Source organism: Ambystoma mexicanum, chromosome 6q (genome assembly GCF_040938575.1).
Source record: "Ambystoma mexicanum isolate Mex_15411 chromosome 6q, UKY_AmexF1_1, whole genome shotgun sequence".
Lineage (NCBI taxonomy): Eukaryota > Metazoa > Chordata > Amphibia > Caudata > Ambystomatidae > Ambystoma > Ambystoma mexicanum.
The window spans coordinates 893,424,252-893,447,343 of record NC_090937.1 but is presented as its reverse complement, the minus strand read 5'-3'; the positions used below and the strand labels follow the sequence as shown (position 1 = coordinate 893,447,343).

The following is a 23,092-nucleotide window of genomic DNA, read 5'->3' as shown; positions in this document are numbered from 1 at the left end:
AGGGTAGAGGAGTAATACATCAATTGCAGTCGTGCAATATTGAGATCAGAACACTACTCTGAGAACATATATAAGTCCCACATGAGCAAAGCATTGTAGGTATGCAAATCAGCTCAAATGCTAGCCTTTTGCTCCAAGAAATTGTCTCTCTCGTACAGGGCAATTACATTTTAAACATAGCTGTATCAACCCAAGACAGACAGTTTTCAAAGCTGTAGACCGCTGCACGCCTGGCTTCACACTTTTTAGGGGTCATCAGTACAGTATAGTATGACAGCTTTGTGGTTTGCATTGGGACAGGTTTAGCGAACACCATAGCCTTGCTGGTGTTTGATACATAATGTTCTCTGTGGCGCCACATAGAGACATGCCTCTCAGCACAGCCCATGTATCCCTTCACAACCAACTTAAATGCAAATTAAAAAGTGCAGAGACATGAATGTAAGTTCTACCTTCTCAAAAACAGGAGAATGCAACTCAGAGACAGGAGAGAGCCTCTGGGTTTCTGTTTTAGGAAGATGCCCAGGGTGGGTGCGGAACAATACAGGGATTGGAGGGATGCTGGAAGCAGGAAAAAGAATGCAAATGACTTGAACGGGAGAGGGGTGTGTTTCAGACATTAGCGAAAAAAGGCTTTTCAATTCACCATAGCAGGTTACATATGCCTTTCCCTATATTGGCACCATGCGGGGGTGGTTACAGACAATGTGCCATGAGCTCTTTGAGTTTACTTAAAAGGGGCAATGTAAAGCAGAAAAAGAATGCATAGTTTATGGTGATCTGTACCCAGGCATGCTGGGCTGATAGGTGCTGTATTGCACAACGCACAATCACACTTCACAATTTACATATCTAACATGTGCTTGGTATTGCATGTTATGCGATCACTGCTTCGTTGCACACTCACATCCTTTGGCATGCATGTCTCTCATGGTCTCCTTTCTTCAGAACATGAGGTTTGGAAGCCAAGAAGAAAGCAATCGTCAGGGAAAGACACGTTTGGGAGAAAGCAGGCACTTTAATGCGGATGCTACCTTGAGATCGGGACACTGCATTGGTGTAGATTCTGCTTGTAAATCTTGATTTCTATGCTGCACAGTGATATATATGTAATAGGTCTTGGCAGTGACTTGTCAAAGCTAGGATGTGTTAATGTATACCTCTCCCTGAGGCTATGGTGGGTATTAGCTTCAATGCTGAAGGAATTACCAGACGGCTACACTGATACGGGTGAAAGAAACCTCAACATGGATGACACTCCCCAGAGTGCAGTCAGAACTGTTTGGTGCTGGCTCTATGGTTCGCATGCAACACAGGTCTAATGACTGTAGGTTGGTTTTCAGCAATAAAGAAGAGGTGTGGTATCGTATTCGGATCTGGAGAGCTCTTGTCCTGTCAGCTAGAGAGAATTCCAATCCCCACAGATCTTCAAGCCAAGCAGACGGGACTTTGCTTGACATGGACTGGTGAGCAAAGGACAAAATAGTGAATGAATGTTGTGCTCCAGCTGTTTCTGCTAACTCAACAGACCCTCCAGCTTATAACGATTTTCCGATCCCGCAAAATGCCGCGAAAACGGCCGTTTTTTTTTTTTTTACATTTTTTTAAAAAGTAATCTGCAAAAATTACTGTTTTAAAAAAAAAGAATACTCGGGGTGCCAGGTTCTCAACTTTTTTTTTTACACAAGAAATGAAATGCGCTAACACATCTCATCACTTGCGCCCCAAAAAAGTGCAGCCCAATCCACAAGGGACACATGAATGGGCACATTTTATATGCGCGCCCATTCAGATGGCCTTTTTCACCTCCTTGATCAAATACAGTGGCGTTTCTGTCAATTTAAAAGCGCATCCCTCATTTCCAAGCAAGATGCACTTTTAAATGTGCAGAAATTGTAGGCAACCCTACGCGCACGGGATGTGGGGCTGCCACTGGATGACAGGGTCTTTTCTGACCCTGTCATGCATTTCTTTTAAGGTATGAACCGCTGCTGTGTCGCTTTCATTTCTGTTCCTCAAACAGGATAGAAACGCATTTTTTGGGGTCGCATTTTACAGCGGCAGGCACCTGGAGAGCCTGTCCCTGTGGAAGGTGCTGGGCGCTTGCAGAACACTGTCGGGAGAGCGATTCTATTAAAAGTACTGCCCATTTTGATGACAAAAATCTATCGAATGTTACAATTTGACCTTTTTCGTCCAGTACTATTCGATTGATTTTTTTAAATACTGAACATGTGTTGCGGGGGTGTCACCCGCTCCCCATGTTCAGTATTTTTGGTCTAGGGTGGTTGCAGAAGTGTGTTCCCCTTTTTCCTCAAAATTGGAGGCGAGGACAGAAAAAAAAGAAAATAACGAAAAAGGGACCCTGCGGAGTCGGATCCGACCCGCGTTAGAGGGACGGATCTGGCACCGCAGGGTTGCAGGGGAAGCGGCAGCGACCAAGTAGTTAAGCAGTTAAGTAGGGGAGGGGGTGGGGTGGTGGTGAAAGGTACATTTTGGGTTGTTTGGCTGAAGTGCAAATCAATTCGCAGCGAAATTGACTACGGTCAATTCCGCCGCAAATAATCACACTTCGGTCAAACAACCCAGAATGTACCTTTCACCACCACCCCACCCCCTCCCCTACTTAACTGCTTAACTACTTGGTCGCTGCCGCTTCCCCTGCAACCCTGCGGTGCCAGATCCGTCCCTCTAACGCGGGTCGGATCCGACTCCGCAGGGTCCCTTTTTCGTTATTTTCTTTTTTTTCTGTCCTCGCCTCCAATTTTGAGGAAAAAGGGGAACACACTTCTGCAACCACCCTAGACCAAAAATACTGAAGCCTGTGGAAATGAGCCGGTAACCTTTGAGAATAAGGTGACCTGCTCATTTCCAAAAATGGGTTGTCTAAAAATAGCATATCCTCCGTTCTTTTTTTAAATGCCCCATTATTTGAGGAACTGGGTCAAAATCTACATTTAAAAAAAAAAATAAAAAATGGTTACGCTATGAGAGAGGGAGAGTGATGGGTGAGATGTGAAGTGATAGGCAAGAAAGCAGAGGGAGAGCAGTGGGTCAGAGGAGGAGGCGCTGCACAAGAGAGCAGAGGAAGCAGTGATGCGGTGGGCGAGAAATCTGAGAGCAAGCAGAGGTACAGAAAGTAGAGGGAGCTTGTGGTCAGTGAGCCAGAAAGAAGAGAGGAAGCGGTTGGCAAGAAAGAGGCAGTGAGCTGCAGATTGGGAAAAAGGATGAGGGAAGAGTGCGACAGAATGGGAGAATGGATGCAAGATGCAGAAGCAGCACAAAAGAATGAAGGACTGTATATTGCGGGAGGAATTGTAGAGTGTAAGGTGTGAGTTGGGAGTATGAATTGGAGTTTGGCAGGGGCTGGGCAGTGCAAATTGTGACTTGACAGTGTGACATAGCACATGAGTATTTGTATGACAGAGTGAGAGGTTAAGGAATTTAAGTTGTGCTGGAGAGTTGGTGAGATGTGTGTTGGTGAGAGAGGTGTGTGGGTGTTTGGGGGATTGGAGAACATAGAAGGGGAATATTTTCAGCATTACAATTGATAATGATCAATTTAGTTAATACTATTAAATAGGCATGAACATTAAACCAGCAATGTAGCCAAATCAAACACTGTTCTGCCAAGCCAGAGACATCTGGGACTCTTCCTATTAAATTAATACAAAGGATACATAATAATGATACCCTGGCTCTCTTGTAGCCTTGCACTCTGCCTATTTCCTGCAATGTGGCAATCTTACACCCTCCAGTTAATACAAAATGTCCCGCAAAAATGCCGCAATAAATAAAGGTTTGTGCTGCAAAATTTGGCATTTCATGCCGCAAAATTTGGCATTTCATGCCGCAAAATCCTGCAAGGTCTGACTCAAAGACTGTGGCCTATGATTTTGGGTTAGTTTGGCTAAGCTAGATAAGTCTCCAATTGAGCAGCCCATCTGGATATATTTACTGACAGCAAGTGTAAAGCCAACAGGCCGAGTGTTCTTAGGTGACCATACTGAACTACATTGGTGTAGGCATTCTGGGCATGTTTTTCTTACTTTGGTATGACATTAATTACTGACATTAAGGTTAAAGCAAATATGATGACTGTTCTTGCACAACAGTACTAGTATCTATGGGATGTAATGGTGTACCCCAATGGTGCGCCAGCCATTCCAAAGTTATCAAAGGTTTGTTATCAGATAAAGTAGATTCGCCAAATTCTAAGACTTCAATGCAAATAGACATGTTATTTAAACGAGATGCCCATTGTCAATTACCAATATATTGACACGTGCTTCATCCTCACTTAGGCCCTATTCACAACTTGGCTATACATATCAACCAAATGACATGAAATGAACATGTTACATCATCACGATATCAACCTACATCAATTAACCAAATATTAAATATCAATCAAATAATATCATAACATGCAAGAGGAAAATCACAATACCAGTTAATCCACAACAGAGTATAATGTTGTTGCAGAAAAAAAAAAAGAAATAAAAAGTGTAATGTTAATAAATCAGTACATGAACAAACAACAAAAGGGCACACAGATAACATCGAGTTGGCGAGGGGTGAATTGCAAGGCAGAGAGAGGTATAAAATAATCACAATCAATACATGTTAACTTTAAAAATTAAATACCATCTATTGACTTCCCATTGCCTTTTGTGATATTCAGTGTCAAGGTGTAGTATGCCTTGCATACCCATCTATCCTTTCAAATGGCAATAGGTAGTGCCCGTTTATGTGATTAGTGGTGCTGAGGTACCCACATCTGGGCGATTCTGTGTCAAACTTAGCATTATTCTTTATTATCCATTGTTTCCCTGTTTGTATTGGTCAGTGCCCAATGATGCCAATGTCCCCAAATCAGGGGATTCTGGGTCATGCATTTAACATTACTCTTTATTGTTACCTCGATTGGGATAGTAAACCCACATGCATTCTCACCTTGTTTTCTTATTGTTCATAAATGATGCCAGAAATCCACCATATTTAATCTGTATATATGTTAGCACATTGGTATGTATTGATTGCAGGGAACACTTGTGTTATATGTTATACAATGGGTGTGCATACATAGTCTACTATGCCAAAAGGGAGGAGGCATAACACGTGTCTAGCACATTCCAATTTGCTTGTTACTAGGACTGCAATGTTCCGCTCCCATTTGGTTTCGAAAATTATATAAAACATTGGGCCTCATTACAACCTGCCAGTCCGGGACTGTGCAAAATCCGTGACGGCGGTAAAAACATTTCCGTGTCCGCAAGGTTGCGGAAAAACCGTCTGATTACACGCTGTCGGTCGCGCGCACCACACGGACTCGGAAACGTTGTTACCGCCGTCATGGAAAACCCCACGGAAATGGAAATAACACAGCCACAAGTGGCGCAAAACCCGTGTCCGCCTCCGCCGCCACGGACACGGAACCGGAAATACCATGATCGCCAAAACAGGAAACAGAGAGGCGGCCATCATATAAAAGCACAATCCATTGCCTTCCAGAGCCAGCACAAGCACAATCCTAACTCTGAGAAGCCAAAAGGGACCACCAGCATGTCTGCCAGGATTCCTGCTCAGAGGCAGCGCAAACAGCGCTTCAGCGAGGCAGACCTAACCGTCTTGGTGGAGCACATTGTGGAAAATGCGGAGATGCTGTTCAGCGCCGACCAACGGCGTGCCACACAGCAGCGGAGGAAGGAGGTGTGGGCCGAAGCTGCACGCAAGTGCACCGCTGTGGGCGTGACAGCGAGGAGCGTGAAGGACTGCCAAAAGCGGTGGGACGACCTGAGGCTGCGGATACGCAACCTCATTTCCACGCACTGCCAACGCAGCAGTGGGACAGGCGGAGGACCCCCTTCCCCACTGAGGCTGCAAGCATGGGAGGAGCGTTGCAGCAGCGTCCTCCACCTAGAGGGAATCCATGGGATCGGGGAGGCTGAGGCAGGAGTGAGCCCACCTGCAGATGCCGGTAAGTGCCCAAACTTGAATGCCACATGAAAATATGCAGTTGTGAGTACTGGGCCAAAGGACCCATTGACAACCTCCTCCCCAGGCAGTGCATGTGTGGGCCAAAAGACCCATTAACAACCCCCCCTCCCAGGCAGTGCATGTGTGGGCCAAAGGACCCATTAACAACCCCCCCCCCCAGGCAGTGCATGTGTGGGCCAAAGGACCCATTAACAACACCCCCCCCAGGCAGTGCATGTGTGGGCCAAAGGACCCATCATGATCCGTATGGCAACCGATATCACAGAATGCATACACCAGCAATCAGATGCATTTGACTAACACTATTCAATGTACAATCTTAATGACGCATGTGATGCACCCATCTGCCACCAAAACAACACTAATTGCATGCCCTTTGTGTCCCCACAGCCGTTTCAAGTGACAGTGATACTGCACAACAGGCCAGCCAATCTGCACCGGCAGGTACACAAGCCATCGCCACCACACAGGAGGATGCTGCCGGCAGTTCTGCACTTCTGGCCACATTACCAGCCACTACAGATGTGCGGCCCACCACCACCACCGACATCACCACCGTCTCCACACTTCCTGAGTCTAGACAGGTGCCACGGGAACCTATCATGGCCACCCAACACAACACCGAAGGCAGCAGCACTGCAGAGGGGGCGGCCTGCAGTGATAACAGTGCCCCACAAGAGCACTCGGAAACAGGGCCACAGGGGGAGATGCCCACATTGGAAGACTTGGGCTCCTTCCATGAGCTGGATTAGAGCCCCACATCACTGGGGAGTCCCATGAGGTCACCCACCCCATCCATGGCCGAGCTGAATGCCCGCATGCAGCGGATGGAGGACCAGCAGGCTACCCTCACCCAGCTGGTGGAGAGGCAGCTAGAGGAATCCAGGCTGCAGAGGGAGAGCTACAGCGCCTCAGTGCGTCGCCTGTCGAGGTCCATCGGACACTTTGCGAGCACTATAGTGACCCTTGCACGCCATGTGCGGGAGGGCAACAACCACACCTCCAGGCTTGTAGAGGCATGTTGGTTGGCCAACAGGCAAATCTGGCACGGATGCCCTCAATCCCAGATTCTGCCCAATCAAACACAACCACCCCATCCAGCTCCACTACTGCCAGTCCAAGGAGGCGCTCGAGTAGGCTAACGGGTCCCTCGGGCAAGGTTGCACAGGCACAGAAGCGCACACGGAAGTGATGGCATGTGTGTGGGCAGTGCAGGAAACATGTGGACTACAAGGGTGTGAGAGGGGTGGGCACGTTTGGGTGGTGGGGTAGGTAGCTTTGGGGGTTTGAACAATGGGGTCTGGGTGGCGTGGGCACGTTTGGGTGGTGGGGTAGGTAGTTTTGGGGGTTTGAACAATGGGGTCTGGGTGGGGGTGGGCACGTTTGGGTGGTGGGTGGCCCCGGGTGTACAGCTTCCCTAACCAATGCACCTCCTTCCCTGTTGTTATTACATCAATACATCACCATTTCGAATCAAGACATACATGTGTGGACATTGATCATTTATTTTGCAGTGCAACTATTAATTCATTGTCGTCACCATGTTCGTGCATTTCTGTGAATGTGCTGTGACTCAAAAGTAAATGCGAATCAGGGCATCCCGTGCTCTCTGGCCATCATGTGGACCCCCAGGGGGAGGCGGTGCCATCCCATCTCCATCCCCATCTCCATCCCCATCCCCATCCCCATCTTTCTCATCTGCGTCTGGTGGCATTGGGATGTTCCTGCGCAGGTATATATTGTGCAGCATGGCACATACGAGCGTGATTTTACCCGTCTTCACTGGGCTGTACAGCAGTGATCTGCCAGATCTGCTCAGACAGCGGAAACGGGCCTTCAGCAGTCCAAATGTCCTCTCAATCATTCCACGTGTGCGGATATGTGCCCTATTGTATTTCTCTTCATGCCTGTTCCTTGGTCTCCGTAGAGGTGTCATCATCCATGGCGTGAGTGCATATCCCGCATCACCTACATGGGATGTAGATGGGGGAACATGTCAGTGTTTGTGGCATCATGTCCTCATCTGCTGCTGTGCATTCTTGTATCATCATTCATTCATGCATATGTACCATGCAGTGTATGGAGGTATGTTTTGGGCATCACGATGTATGTCGCTAACTGGATAAGGGCCTACACATTAACTTGCATGTTTACTGTGCCCTGCGGGTGACATTTGATTGTGTGCATGTCACGGTACAGTGCTGTCCACCCATGGCAGAGTGACTCCACTGTACGGAAGTAGTAAATACACGTCGTCTCATTTACACACCTCTCGTGCCTTTTGAGGCAGTGTTTCAATTGAGGGTGGGTGTCTGCAGTGGCACAAGGTTCATGGGACAGTGACGAGATTGGCTGTGCCAGCGTGTGCACGGGCACATTGTGGTGCCCTGTCATGTCTTCCTTCATGATGTTTGGCATCCGCTGTGTATTTGGTAGATGGAAGGGGGGTGATGCATGTGCGGTCACAGCGGCACACTCACAATGCTCATTGGCCTGGACACACACACACCACTTCGACAGGGTTTTAGCATCGTCAGCTGTACTCACCCAATAGCCATGTGCTTTGTCCGGCATAGCGTTCCATGTACCGTGGCAACGTGGAATTCCGCAGTACCATTGAGTCATGTGATGAGCCTGGGAAACGTGCGCAGCAGTGTGTAATCAGTTGCATGGCATCACAAACCATCTGGACATTGAAAGAGCGATATTGTTTCCTATTGCGGAACACCGCCTCAATTGCACGTGGTACTGTCAGCTCAACGTGGGTGCAGTCAACTGCGCCTATGCAATTTGGCATGCCTGCTATGGCATGGAAGGCCAACTTGGTGGCAAAGACCTCGGGGAGGGTGCGGGGTAGGGATATGTGTTCTGACACATGGCGCAACAGGGCATCCAGTACCTGTACCAGGATTTTGGAGAAACAGGGTTGTGATATGCCGTGCAGCTCACCAACCGTGTGTTGATAGGTGCCAGTGCCAAGGAAATGCAGTACTGAGACAACCTTCAAGAGGGGGGGGATGGTGGTGGGGGTGTCAATTAGGCTGCTGATGTTGTCCTCAATCATGGCGGTGATGTGCAGGATTGTTGCACGGTCCAGCCGGTATAGTGTGTGGATCTGTCCTGGGGTGAGGTTCCAGGGTGAGGCCCTGATGCGTGGTATTGCTGGCTGGCGGCGGGGTCGTGCTGGCTGGGCAATGGGGTTCGCCATAGATGCATGGTTGGCTGGTTGCCGCCTGCGCCTCCTCCGTCTACGCCTCCTCCTCTGCGCCATTACTGCCACCATGTGCAGTGCTGCCTGTTGGTTGAGTAGGCTCAGTCCCAGTGCTGCTAGACCTGCTGCCTGCATGGTTCTGTGTTGTGTTGGGCTGGGTGTGGCCCTTTTGTAGGCTCCTAGTAGCCTGCTAGGTCCAGCTGGGCTGATTTGGTGCACCTGTGCCCTGATTCAGTTCAGCAGGCAGTGTATAACGCCATGTTCGCGGTGGCGGCGGTTCCGCCACCGTGATCACGGTATTTACGCCATTTTTTTCCCAGTATTTCCGTGTCCGCGCTAGTTGTGATGCTCACAGTGTTTCGTGTTGACGGTAACGGAGGGGTTTCCGTGCAGACGGACTTAACGGGACCCCTATTTCTGCGGTGGCGGTTGAGGGTGGTGCTATTACCGGGGCCGCGGGTCATGATTGGGCGGACATGGAAACAGTGCCAGTATGGTTTTACCGGCAGTGTTAATTCCAGTCCGGAGTACTTGGAATGAGGCCCATTGTTTCTTATACTGTACGATTGATAATTGCTTACGGCTGATATTCAATTACTATTCCCAGTGTCATTTTCAGTATGAAGTTTCGTTAAACCCTACTATCCAGTATAGCTACCACTGTTGTAAAAGATGTACTTTTATGATAACTTGGCAATTCCCCAAAAAAGAAAACTTTGTATTTATACAATGTCAAGCTGCTGATTTTAGCAAAAAATACCCCACTTACATTCATTTTAAGGAAGATTGTCCTGCTTGAAGAGCGTACTGCGTGTGATTTTTCACTGCGGGCACCATTTTGGAATCCTTATGTACTTGGTAAAACAATCAATGACGTCACTCGTACACATGACCTCACCCATTCTGGCGGCCTTCTTGGATAGCCTTCATTTCAACCACACACATCTGGATGTCTTTCCCTTGTATCCTTGTTAATATAGTACTTGCTTATATAATGTTAATATTCTAATGAAATTGGTGTTACCTGAGTAACTAATGCCAGCGCTTAAACTACATGCTGATAACAATTTACCTACAAATTCGGCTGTACAAATACTATCATTTACCTATCTATTAAGCCAAAGCACACTTGGTATGAGCCATATTCTTGAGAATGAATTACCAATTAAAGGCCAGGAGCCACAATGTGAACATTGCGTCAAATACCAGGCTTTGAAAATGATACACCTGTATCAAAAATAATTTCTTCTTGCTTAAAGTGCTGCCCAACTTACTGTGAACATCTACAACGTCATTCTAAATGATCCTATACTATCTACATCGTATACCGCGCACACTATGTTTAGTTTGGAATCCACTTAGAGTTCTGGGTACAAATACCAATACCATCTATATGGACTCTAATCCTACCTTATCACTATAGTGGTCTCAAAATTAGACCCTGCTCCGCCTGGCTCAGTGTGGGTATAGTACATTTAAAAAAATAATTCTACAATCATCATGCACTAACCCCTGCTTGGTCATTGGAATTGGAGTGTGTCATTGTATGATGTAAATGAGACTTTGTTAAGATACCTTCATAAAATGTGCATTCTTACAATGATACCTTATCTGAAAAAGCTGATATGAGTTTCCCTAATGCTGTACTTGTCATCTTTTGCAAATTTGCACTAATCCTATTCTGTCCCAGTATACATGGGTGCAGCCAAACTGTACATGCTTTTTACTGTGGAACGGGATTGTTTGTACTGGCAAAGCCAACAGTAGAATGTTCTTATATGAGAATATTGGCATATATTCATGCAGCCTGCATGAACATGTTTGGCCACAGCCAGTACTACAACATTGATTGCAAGCTGTAGTGCTTTTTACCAATTGGTGTGTGTGTGAGTGGAGACACAGTCGGTGCAGTCCCCATTCTTTTTTCCTTCCTGCTGGAGTCTCTCTACACTGCTGATGATCTAAGGGGGAGGAGCCTTTAAAAACAGCAAAAGTCTGCAGAGCGGAGTGGAGTGGTGTGTGAGTGGAGACGCAGTCGGTGCAGTCCCTGTTCTTTTTTCCTTCCTGCTGGAGTTACTCTACACTGCGGATAGTCTAAGGAGTAGGAGCTTATAAAAACAGCAAAAGTCTGCGGAGCGGAGTGGAGTGGAGTGGTGTGTGAGTGGAGACACAGTCGGCGCAGTCCCTGTTCTCTTTTCCTTCCTGCTGGCATCTCCCAGTATATATGGGTGCAGCCAAACTGTACATGATTTTTACTGTGGAATGGGATTGTTTGTACTGGCAAAGCCAACAGTAGAATGTTCTTATATGAGAATATTGGCATATATTCATGCAGCCTGCATGAACATGTTTGGCCACAGCCAGTACTACAACATTGATTGCAAGCTATTGTGCTTTTTACCAATTGGTGTGTGTGTGAGTGGAGACACAGTCGGTGCAGTCCCCATTCTTTTTTCCTTCCTGCTGGAGTCTCTCTACACTGCTGATGATCTAAGGAGGAGGAGCCTTTAAAAACAGCAAAGGTCAGCGGAGTGGAATGGAGTGGTGTGTGAGTGGAGATGCAGTCGATGCAGTCCCCATTCTTTTTTCCTTCCTGCTGGAGTCCCTCTACACTGCTGATGGTCTAAGGAGGAGGAGCCTTTAAAAACAGCAAAAGTCTGCAGAGCGGAGTGGTGTGTGAGTGGAGACACAGTCGGTGCATTCCCCATTCTTTTTTCCTTCCTGCTGGAGTCTCTCTACACTGCTGATGGTCTAAGGAGGAGGAGCATTAAAACAGCAAAAGTCTGCGGAGCGGAACAGAGTGGTGTGTGAGTGGAGATGCAGTCGGTGCAGTCAGTGCCATCTGCCAGGGCCAGGCCAGGCTGTTCATCACTATTATGTCCGCCAGGTAAAGCCACTACAGTTCCATTGACTGTGTAACCTGATCTGTTACTCCAGCTGTTTGTTTTGTCTTACGTGAGTGTGTGTTGGCACTGGGTGTAGAGTCCCTCGGAGAGATCCCTAGACTGCTAATTTTAATGCTACCTGCAACGTATACTTGACAATTGTATCTGCAGCCGTACCGTTCATTGAACTTTACCTTTTTTCCTTCAGTACTGGGCCTTATTTCAAGCGGCGAGGCGACTGCGGGCCTCTGGTCTCTGAACCGCGTGTTTTCCATTGCATTCACTACAGAGCAGGAAAAAAGCAGTGCACCTAAGACGCGGTGGGAGACTGTTGGACTTAGGCTCCTTTGATCTCGCTGCGTCTATAAAAAGAAATTCTTTAAAAAAAAATGCTAAAGTTATATACGGTTGCTATCAAGGCAGCATGAAAGGGAAAAAGAAATCTACACATTAGCCCGTTAACCATTGAAGACAGAAATCAAAAAGAGGCTATGAAATTGCAGAGTAATCCCACCCAGGATGACTTAAGAGCTCCAGAATGGGAGGAGCCAAAAACTGCCAGTAGTCCTCTGGCCGGCAGCTCAGAGGGTCTCCCAGAACTAGTTGCGGGGGGACATGGTGCCTGCAGCCGGGAAACATCATGTGCAAGTTCAGGTCCATGTGGAACCCTCTGTCTTTACACCAGTAAGAAATATTGCAATGCAGGAAGAAGAAAACACATTGGCAGAAAATTGGAAAAGAGGACTAGAATTTACAATAACAACGACAAAAATACAAAAGAAAATAGAACATTTTGGGGGAAAAAAGACTTATAAGCGAAAACTAACCCACCTGGGGAAAGGACAGCTTGTCAAACTTAAATAGAAAACCCAGAAGAAATAGTGATTCTGTAAGTAGAATAATGGACCTGGACATAAGTGAACAAACACTTGGAAAGTTGAATCTCTCTGGGGTGGATACAAATCAAGAGTCCCTGAATCTTGGTCAGGAAATAAGACTGGCAGATCAGCAAGTGTTCCTGGACCTAAGTGACCACCAAGTAGCATCAGTTCAAGCCAGAACTCACTCAAATGAAAACACTTTCAGTGCACTCAATTATGTGCTAAACACTTTAGTCTCAGTGTTCGAACTATTGAAGGATGAAGTTCAGTCGCAATCTGGTTCTCTAATAGAAATGCCGAAGGAGGTGGCTATTTTGGACGGGGCAGTAGTAGGCTGCTGCAACACCATCAATACAAATGTCATGCAAAAATTGCAGGAGCTGAAGATGGAATCAGTCAAGACAGATTGATACAAATTCAAATCTTGAACCAAAAAAAGCTGGACATGGGTCAAAAGAAACCTGAAGAGGGTCAACATTCTCAGATGGACAACACTCCCCTATCTGAGTCAGTCTTAGAGGAATTCCAGAGACTAGCTAATGTAAGTGAAGGCTATCAAGAGGAAGAACCAGTTCAAAAAACCCCAATGGGCAACCTCCGAAATCAAACGGTAAATCACGGGTGAGAAAGAAGCTTCTGCACAAAAGGATCCTCCGGGAGGGAAAAGAGAGAGAAAGAGGGAAGTGAGGAGGCAGAAAAGACTGAAAGAAAAAAAGTGGTAAAAAAAAGGGAAACAAAAATCAAAGAACCATAAGAAAGGGAAAAATAAGAACTCAGACACTCATTCCTGAAGAAAATTGCTAACATACAAACACCAACACCAAAGATGGAACAGGAGATTGTTGAGTTAGACTCAATGGGTGGTTTTCAAGCAAAAGATGAGACAATAAGGAAGACAAAAGAACAATATAAAGGTACCAAAGAAACCGAAGAACGGGGAACAAAATCTGGGACATCAAAAGAGTCCAAAACAACTCTGACATCGAGAGGTTCGCAAAATGAAAAAGTAAAGATTGAACGGTATTTTTTTATTTTTTTTTTTTTGTGAAGCAAATATTTTATTTGAAAATTAACATCACATAATAAAAACACTCAAGAACTCAAAGAACTCCAGTCTATGCCATGCTGCTGCTCCAACGGGGGAGGGGGAAGAATTTAAAAATAAACAGTCACTATTTGAAAGTGTTGCATGGGATGGTTTGAACAATAATCTGAACAATGTAGAATGTGGTCCAAGTGACGAGATCCAGGCTCCCAAGAAACACTAAGGAATGTCCAACACAAGCAAGCCTTTAACCGGAACATCCTCTGCAGCCACAGTGTGTGCATTCAATGATTCTTCCCACTTCGAGCTTGCTTTTGGGGACCCGGCAGATGCAGTTAGTTCCGAAGTTGGTGTCACGTGTCTGGATACAGCGCAGGCAGCACAGGTTTTCGTAACCCTGCTTCTTCCACTTTGCAATCAAGTTTTTATCTGCATATCCTTTTCGAATACAATACTCGTACAGCTCTCTGCTAATAGCTTTTCTCTTGTAGAAAAGATCAAAGATATAGCAAGTTTTCTGGTGATGAATTCGAAAAATAGGCCAAAGAGATTCAACTTTTCTCTTCTCTTCATGAGGGTCCGTCTCTGCTTCTCTAATTTTCTGGTACAACTCTTCCAAAGTCGGCTCAATGAGCTCTCAGCCATCTGGCAGGGCCTTCCTGCTTCTGTTCATCTTTGGCATTGTGAGTCTTCTTGGCCCTTGCAGCATTGCACAGGGTTATCACCTCATACTGTTTACTCCAGCTTCACCTACAATAAACCTGGCACATGATAATCTGATCCGGTATTAGACACAGCATTACCAAACCCGAAGGGAGGCCTAAAAATAGCCCTGATATTTCTAAAGGCTAGATCAAAAACAGGGGAAGTAAAACAATCAGTTAAGGATGCAAATTTGGGAGAAGCAAAAACAAATCAGAAGATTGCCCTAATCTTCTTAAAAATGTTGCAAGTTCAGAAAAAAGTCCCACCTCAGGTGGAAGAAATAAAACTGGGAGAAGGTAAATGCAGGATGATCGGAGATATCAGGATTGGTGCAGGAAAATTCAAGGAATCAGATGAGATAATGAATCCAGACTCAGGCACTCCAACAAAAGAGGAAAAAGTAGGAGTGCAAGAGGGAAAAGAAACCAAAACTGTATCTCTATTTGCAATGTCGATTATGTGGTTATCATTCACTACAATCAAAAATCACGCAAAATTTCTAAATATAGGGGTGATTCTATCAGTGCTAAAGTAAGTACCAATTCTTTATCTAATCAATAGTAAAGATATAGAGTTTGTAAGATTGTCAGACCCAAATCACCCCCCGATGGCAGAAGTGGGCTGTGCTTCAAGAGGGGTGTATGTGGCTTTTGATGAAGCAAAATTGGACTTGAAGAAGTATCAAAAACTCAACCAAATTCAATCCAGATGATGTGTCCAGAGGGTTTCAAAATTTCTCAAGAACATGGGGGGCGGGGATTTGTCATCCAACACAAGCGCAGACTCCCCAAGGTCCCGGAGATTCATCGAGAGGCATTAATATGTTAAGGACAGCACGTTCCCCTTGCTCCCGAGTATACTCACCAAGGTTCTCCAGAAACTTGGGCTAGGCCAACAACCTCTTTAAAAATGAAGGGTTGAAGATTATCTGTTGGAAAATACGGGGGCCCAATTATGTTACATCAAGGGCAATGAAAAACTATCTCTTTGGGGAGGGTGGTGTCCTGATGCTGCAGGAGACATGGATAACCAATGAAATTGCAGTAGAGGGATATCACATAGAGGTGCAAGGTGCCTTTCAGAAAGCAAGAGGGAGGCAGAGTGTTGGGTTGCTCATGGCCTTCAAATGCTCAAAATGTAAGGATGTTACCATTACAGAATCAAATACACAGGGCTTTCAAATATGTAAAGCAACATTAAGAAATAACAAATGTGATCAGGTGATGTTGTTTTGTAATAACTATTGGAACCCTGAGATTTCAGAGCTTCATGTTTTTTTGGACCTGTTAGCCAAATCCCTGGAGGAAATGAAAACACTATACTTAGGAGCAGACATAATTCTGGGGGGAGGGGATTTGAATGCACAATGTATCCAACTGTCAAGATACCAAACAAACTTAACTGGGTGCAGAATTACTAAGAACGGTCAGTTATGGGTGGAATTTGAACTGGGATCTGAAAATGTCAAATGGAAATTTGCCAGGTGACATCCCAGCCAAACCCTCTAGAATTCAGGGCACTTCAGTTTCAACACTGGATTACCTTTTCCTTTCAGGTCTCCTTTTCGAACTGCTCCCCCTCAGGCTTTATAAAATTAATCTGGCTAACGTGTCCACCCAAGACTAATGGGGGTGGTCCAAAACAAGTGCACTGATATGACGAGGAAACAATGGCAAAAAATAAAAAAAGAACTAAACAAGAACTTAAGATTGCTTAAAAAAATATGGTCAATGAGGAGGATCAAAAGGCAGAAATAAAAGCCTTAAAAAACTCACACAAGCAGTGGTCACTGTCGAAGAACATAAAAAGACATCAACAGGATGGGGAACATATGCTAGAGCGACTGGGCAAGATGTATGCTAGGGGCTTCTGGATCATAATGCATGAGTTGGAAGGGGAAAAAACAAACCAACAATGTCATTTGGCTCCAGAGAAAGAATGGCTTCATTATCTAAGTTTAGCTTTTGGTAAGCCCGAAAAAACTGTATGCCATTATAACACACAGGCCAATTGGCATCTAAACTTCAATGAATCAAACATTGAAGAATTAATTCTGAAAGGTTCTACGTATAAAGCTGCAGGACCAAATGGTCTGACTTACCAGGTATTGAGGAATAGCTCGGGTTTGTTGGCAAAATTGCTTAATTGGCATTTTAGAGAGATCTTGGCCAAGAAGCAACTGCCACACTCATGGTAAACCACACTGTTATTCTCCTGTTTAAGGGGGGCGATAGGGCATTGGCAATAGGCTACCTCCCTACCGCCCTCCTGGAAATAGACAGCAAGATTTTTATGAAGGTCTTGTTGGGAGAACTGGAGACTTGGGAACGAAGAGTTGGGGTGTTGTCCAAGTGTCAAACGGGCTTTAGGAGGGGACTTTCCACTGCAATAAATGGCATGGTGATAAACTTACTGAGTGAAAAAACGCAGGAAAAGGTGTGAAGAACAACTGTATGGAGCCTCAATTGACTTCTCCAGAGCCTTTGATCAGGTAGACAGGGGAAGGCTCTGGCAGAAGCTAAGAGAAAAGGGCATACCGGAAGATCGCCTGGGGATGCTCATTCAGTTCCACAGAGAGAACAACATTAGAGTGTGATTGGACGCAGAGGGTCATATGTCCGAACCAGTCAGAGTGAATTGGGGGGTTAGGCAGGGTTGCCTCGGGGCCCCATTATTCTTCAATATATATACAGCAGACATGGGTGACTACTTAGTGCCATATGCGTTGGCAAGTCTAGTACTGAATGGGATGAAAATCCATTGGCTCGCTTACGTAGATGACGTGGTGGTCATGGACAGAACGGCCATTGGTCTACAGTGCTTGCTCAATGGTCTATACCAATATGCAGGTGAAAACGGGCTCTCCTTAAATCCAAAAAAATCTAAGGTTATGGTCTTCAGGCAAAAAAAAAAAAAGATTGCCTTCCCCGCGTGGTCAATGGGGGGAAAATAACAAGGGTGTAGGACTTGGTTTATTTGGAGTATAAAATCTATGCGAACCCGGCAATCTGTAAGGTGAAGTTGGACATTGAAATAAAAATAAAACCCCTTGTAGCACAGATGAAAAAAATTCTGTGGAAATATGGGAAATTTTCAGTCATTCCGGTACTGAAGTTCTATCAAGCCAAGGTAATTCCCATCCTGCTAAACCCCAGTTATGGAAGACGATGTGGCAAAAATGGGAAGGCTTATTGTGGAAACATGCTTTGGGTCTTCCAATGAGCCTGTCATTGGACAATCTCAGATTTGAGCTGGGTCTCAGATCTCTAAAATGCCAAACTGGATGTAAAGTGATATTATTGCAACAACAGATTATCACAGCTCAAGACAACTCATTGTACACAGACATGAGGAAGCACCTAGAGGCGGGGGGGGGGGTAGATCAAAATCTCAAGTAAAATTAAACCTACTAGTGAAAGAGCTGCTCTCAGGTGAGGATATAGAGAGCAAACTGTTGCAAGAAAACCCAAAAAGAAAATGAGAGGAAATGGATTTGATCCACACTATTGAAAAAGATCAGGGTCCAACCCTAACCCCCTACAAACATTAGATAGAAAGTCGGGCTTTCTTAGCAAATATCTAATCAAGTTTCCAGATTGGAGAATTAGGATTACATTCCTAAATCTGAGATTGAACATTTTACATACTGGTGAAATTTTAGCAAGAAGAGGAATGGGGGACATGGCCTTAAATCTCTGCCAGATCTGTAAAAACCCAGAAAACCAATCCATTAAACACCTGATGATGGAGTGTGAAGGAACAAGATGGGCCAGACAAAAGTTCTTTAGCAAATGTGTCTCTAAGAGAACACACTGGGTACAAGATCATTTATGGGAGACATTGATTGATGGTCAATCCCAGCAGAAGACAATAGCTGTGATACAAATGATTGGGAACTGCAAGATCGGACTGTGAGCCCTTGGTAAGAAGGGTGAACCTCCCTCTTGGTAAATGATAAAATCCATGATTCAGAATATGGACGGCTTAGTCAGTCCACAGTGTGATTATTCTTCGGCCCTCGGTAGGTCCCCTAATCATGAATAATTTTTGATCAGTTACTTATAAAAGTTATTTTTTTTCTTTTTTAATGACATTTTAATGGTTTGGAAACTATTTCACTGTTACTTAATTTAATTTGTTGTACATTGTTTGTGTTTTTATATGTGATTTGTGGAAACATGATTTTGTTGATTGTGAAAGGTTATTTTGTAACCATATACAATAAAAAAATACAAAATAAAAAAACATTACATTGAAGACAAAACCCTGCTGATAACCCCCTGTTTTGTTCTTGCTCTGTCATTGCATTCAGTCAGTCTCGTATATTCAGGAGAAAACTTCACACCATCCAATTTAATAATTCACTAGTCGCCATGACAACTTGGTGTGCAGTGAAATGTATTTATTTTATTGTTTCAAGCATGGACCTAGCTCGAGAGCAGCAAAGCCCAGTAGAGGTTGTGGGTAGCCAGTGTTTGGGCTGGCATCTTTTGGCACTAGTGCAGTACTATAAACTGTGGTCTGTAAATCCATTGGAATTATTCCTTGAAAGCAGTGTCCCATTTAGCTGCGACAAAGAAGCTGAAGTGGAAATAGACGCTGAAGCAAGTGGAAGCAGAGCAGTGAGGCATTTACATAAGCCAGGAAAGCTCCCCGACAACACAACACCTTAGAGGGGAGGAAGCTTCAGAGATGGTGAAGCCCACGAGTTTGGAAACTGCTGGGAAGACGATAGAAGAGCACGGAACGCAGAACGTCCTTCGAGAACAGAAGAGAGATATTGATGGTGGTGGTGTGACCACAGAGATTGCGTGGTCCACTGGTGGTCCCCAGAACTATACTGAGATCAGTAGGTAGTCACAACTACCTACCATCCAGTTAACCGCAGAGCTGTCAGTCCATATAAAGAGAGAATGGAACGCCAGAGGGAAATAAGAAGACAAGAAAATGAGGAAAGCAATGAACCTCGAATGAACAAAGGCCCCAGCAACATTATTGCAGGCAAGCCCATGTAACAGGGAGACCTGGGAGCCCTAGGAGGAATCGTTATGGGACTGTTCATACATGTCTCAGTACATTCATGAGAAAGTGAGAAAATGGAATGTTAGTTCTAAAGGAAACCTGAAGGATATAAACATTAAAGGAGACACTGATTTTAAGAAGCAAACACTTGGGGAGAAAAGTAGAAAGTTTAATGGGAGAAACACAAATGCAACAGCAGTTGTGAGACAAACTAAGAGTGAGAGAGTAACGCCTGAGGAGAAGGGCAAAGTGGAATATCTGTCAAGAGACAGTGAATATAAAGAGAAAGAAGATTATGAATGGAGAAGAAAAGAAGAGTATTTAAAGAGAGAGAATTGCAAAGACTGTTTTTTTTTTTTCAAACTGGGGAAAAGGGAAAGTAACCCAAAATGAGCAAAAGGAAGAGCGGAAACAAAAGGGTGAATCTTCCATCAATAAAGTACAACATAATGGTTCATGGTTCTGGAAACCTACCTCTAAGAAGGGAAAAATATCTCTTAACGTTTTGAAGAAAATATATTAGCTGATTAAAGAATTCACAAGAGACTATTTACAAATATACTAAGTGTCAAGAAGAAGAAACTTGCAAGACGCAAGCTCCAGGAGAGAGGAGCATGTATTTAGTTGTTAGAATAGTGGCAGAGTCAGCCAGGGTTAGTTTGGACTGCGGGCACTCTTTTCTTTGGGGCATTCAAAGGCGACTGATGAGCAACTAAGTTTTACAAGTAGGGAACATCTCATGGAGATAGGGAAGGTTAGTCGTTAAATTTATTCTTTAATAAAACTAGACTTGAGATGTCCTCAAAGATTCATTGTCCTTCTTCTGAACCACCACAGGTGGTGGTTAAATGGGGGGATTATCAGGGGAGTGTAATATCTTTGCTTCCAACTCCCAATCACAAACCATAAAGTTCCTCCTAGGTCTCTGAACTGTGCAACTCAAGTTACGTTTGTGAACATGTGTCTTTCTGAAAGTTATTATGTTCTAATAGAACTTATTGTCTAGTGTCCTCTCTTTTGATTTCCAACAAATCTGCAAGCATGTATTTTATTTGGAAATACAAAGTCAGTAAGTTCTCAGACACCATGAGCTATGGAATTCAGAGAGCAGTAGATGAAGCATTCAGAAATGTGATTCTGTCCCAGACACACTTGCAGAGCACATAGCAGGATGCTAGGGAGTCAAGAGCTGCCAGACATTGATGTTTGCTGCTTTAATGTCAGTGCTAAGTGCTTCACCCAGGCTAAGAAAAGGGCTCCTTTATACGCCCTGTCCCTGCCAGTCAAACAATGGGAGTGGTGGCAACTCACGCCAACAGCCTGCAGCACACAAAGGGACAAGATGGGCTGTAGGAAGGCATTTGGAAACGGAAGATGTCAGTTTTGGAGAGGCTAGTGTTTGGGGTGGAGGTTTGTGTTTGTCATGGGTTGAGATACAGTTTCATGTGTCTCACTTTTTGGAGTTTTAGGGGAGGGTGGCATGTTGCAATTCTATGGACAATATGACGGTAAGAAAGAGAGGACATGGCCCAATATGAAGAAAATGGAGCAGTTATACATTCTATGTGATACGAAATAGGGTAGTTGCAGCTAGAATTTGAAAGTGGAGGGAGGAATGTGAAAGTGGTATGGGGAAATGTGCTAAAGGTAAAGTGGAATAAAAATTGTATGAGGGCAAAACAAAATTGAAGCCCTCTTTTTCAGGGGGGACATTGGAAACTAGCAAGTAACTGTGCTTCAGACTGACTGGCATGCCATGTTGGCATTGCGATTTTCTGAGGTGAGTGTGAAACTGTCATAACAATATTTATTTATTTATTTATTTATTTATGTATTTATATATGTATTGGACATTTGTATGGCGCCTATACACAAATGTTTCCAGGCGCCAGAGGACAAGATGGGGGGTCATGGGAATCACAAAAGTAGGAAAAAAAAAAAACGGTTATATTGGATTGTGACAATCCTACGGAGCAAGTGCTTGACAAGCTGGTATGCGCAAGGAGGCAGGGGGTAGAGAGAGAACTGCAGGAATGAGCGGCCCAGGGGAGGCGGGCAGGCAAGTGCTGTGTGGGCCAAGGTGGCAAGTGCCAGGGCAAAAGGGGGAAGGGGAGGATGATTGCGGTGGACAGAAAGGGAGGACCAAGTTGGGCTAGTGCAGGAATGGGAACCTGAGGGCAAGTGCTGGTAAAGGATGCTAAAGGATGCTGGGGGGACTGGTAGGGAGTAGTCTGGCCCCTGTATGACTCTGAAGGGACCAGACCCCAATCACAGTGGCAGGTGGGAGGGTTAGCAGAGGAGGGAGAGAGGGAAGGAATAGGAGAAAAGGAAAGTCTTGAGATGTTTCCATAACTTAAGAAGATCCGGCTCAAGTCTGAAGTTGGGAGGGAGGACATTCAAGAGGAAGCGACCAGACGAGGAAAGGGATCTACATCCCATTCTCTGCTTTGGGAAGCATTTGATCTGCAGAGAGTTAGAGCCAAATAACTGAAGGACTCTGGTTGGGAGGTATTTAGGTAGGGAAAGCCGGATGTAAAGAGGTCCCAGGCACCAGACAGCCTTGTGGATGATGCAACAGGTTTTCAATTTGATCCTTGCGGTCACCGGGGGCCAGTAGAGAGATTTTAGGGCTGGAAAGATATGGTCCCTGGGTTTGAGGCCAAGGATAAGTCTTGGAACCTTTTTCTGGATTAGTTGAAGGGGATGAAGGGGCGAAAGGAGCAGATTGAGGAAGAGGCTTTTGTAGTAGTTAAGCCTAGAGAGAACCGGTGCTCTGGAGAAATTGAGCTTCGGAGGGAAGGTGAGGAAAGGTAGAATGCCCCTGAGAAGGTGGAGCTGAAAGCTGAACTTCTTGGCAAGGTCAGTCTTGTATGGAGAGAAAGAGAGAGGAGTCAAAGTTGGACAGATGATAATCCCTTTCGAGTTGGCGGGAGGCCAGTTTGTCAGAGAATGAGATAGATGCCTGCCATTTCAGCTCTGCAGCTGTGCATTTGTGTTCCAAAGCAGCCATGTTGGAGTTATGCCAAGAGTTGCATTTGGAGGCAGGCTTCATGTGAACCCTCATGACGGGGACAAGGATGTCCAGAGTGTTAGAGATAGAAAGTTGGAGGTGAGCTAGAACAGAGTCAGAAGGAGAGTCAAAGGAAGGGGCGGATATGGGGGATAATTGAAGAGGCAAATGCAGCTGCTGACACATGCTTCATCAGTTGAATAACAGAGAAGGATACTGGTTGTGCAGACTGATGCATCATCAGGGACAGGGGAGGCCAAGGTGGGAAGAGAGAGAGTGTTCAGAGCAGGAGGGAGGTTTAATAAGACGGTTGAAGACAGAGATGTCTGTTGA

At 45.1% G+C, this 23,092-nt stretch overlaps 1 protein-coding gene and 1 pseudogene across 1 annotated transcript in view; both read right to left on the bottom strand.

Moving 5' to 3' along the window:
• Positions 1–23,092, bottom strand: part of GALNTL6 (polypeptide N-acetylgalactosaminyltransferase like 6) — a 2,999,321-nt gene that overhangs the window by 1,322,196 nt on the left and 1,654,033 nt on the right. The window lies entirely within an intron of this gene.
• Positions 14,004–14,704, bottom strand: LOC138515566 (protein BUD31 homolog pseudogene; annotated as a pseudogene).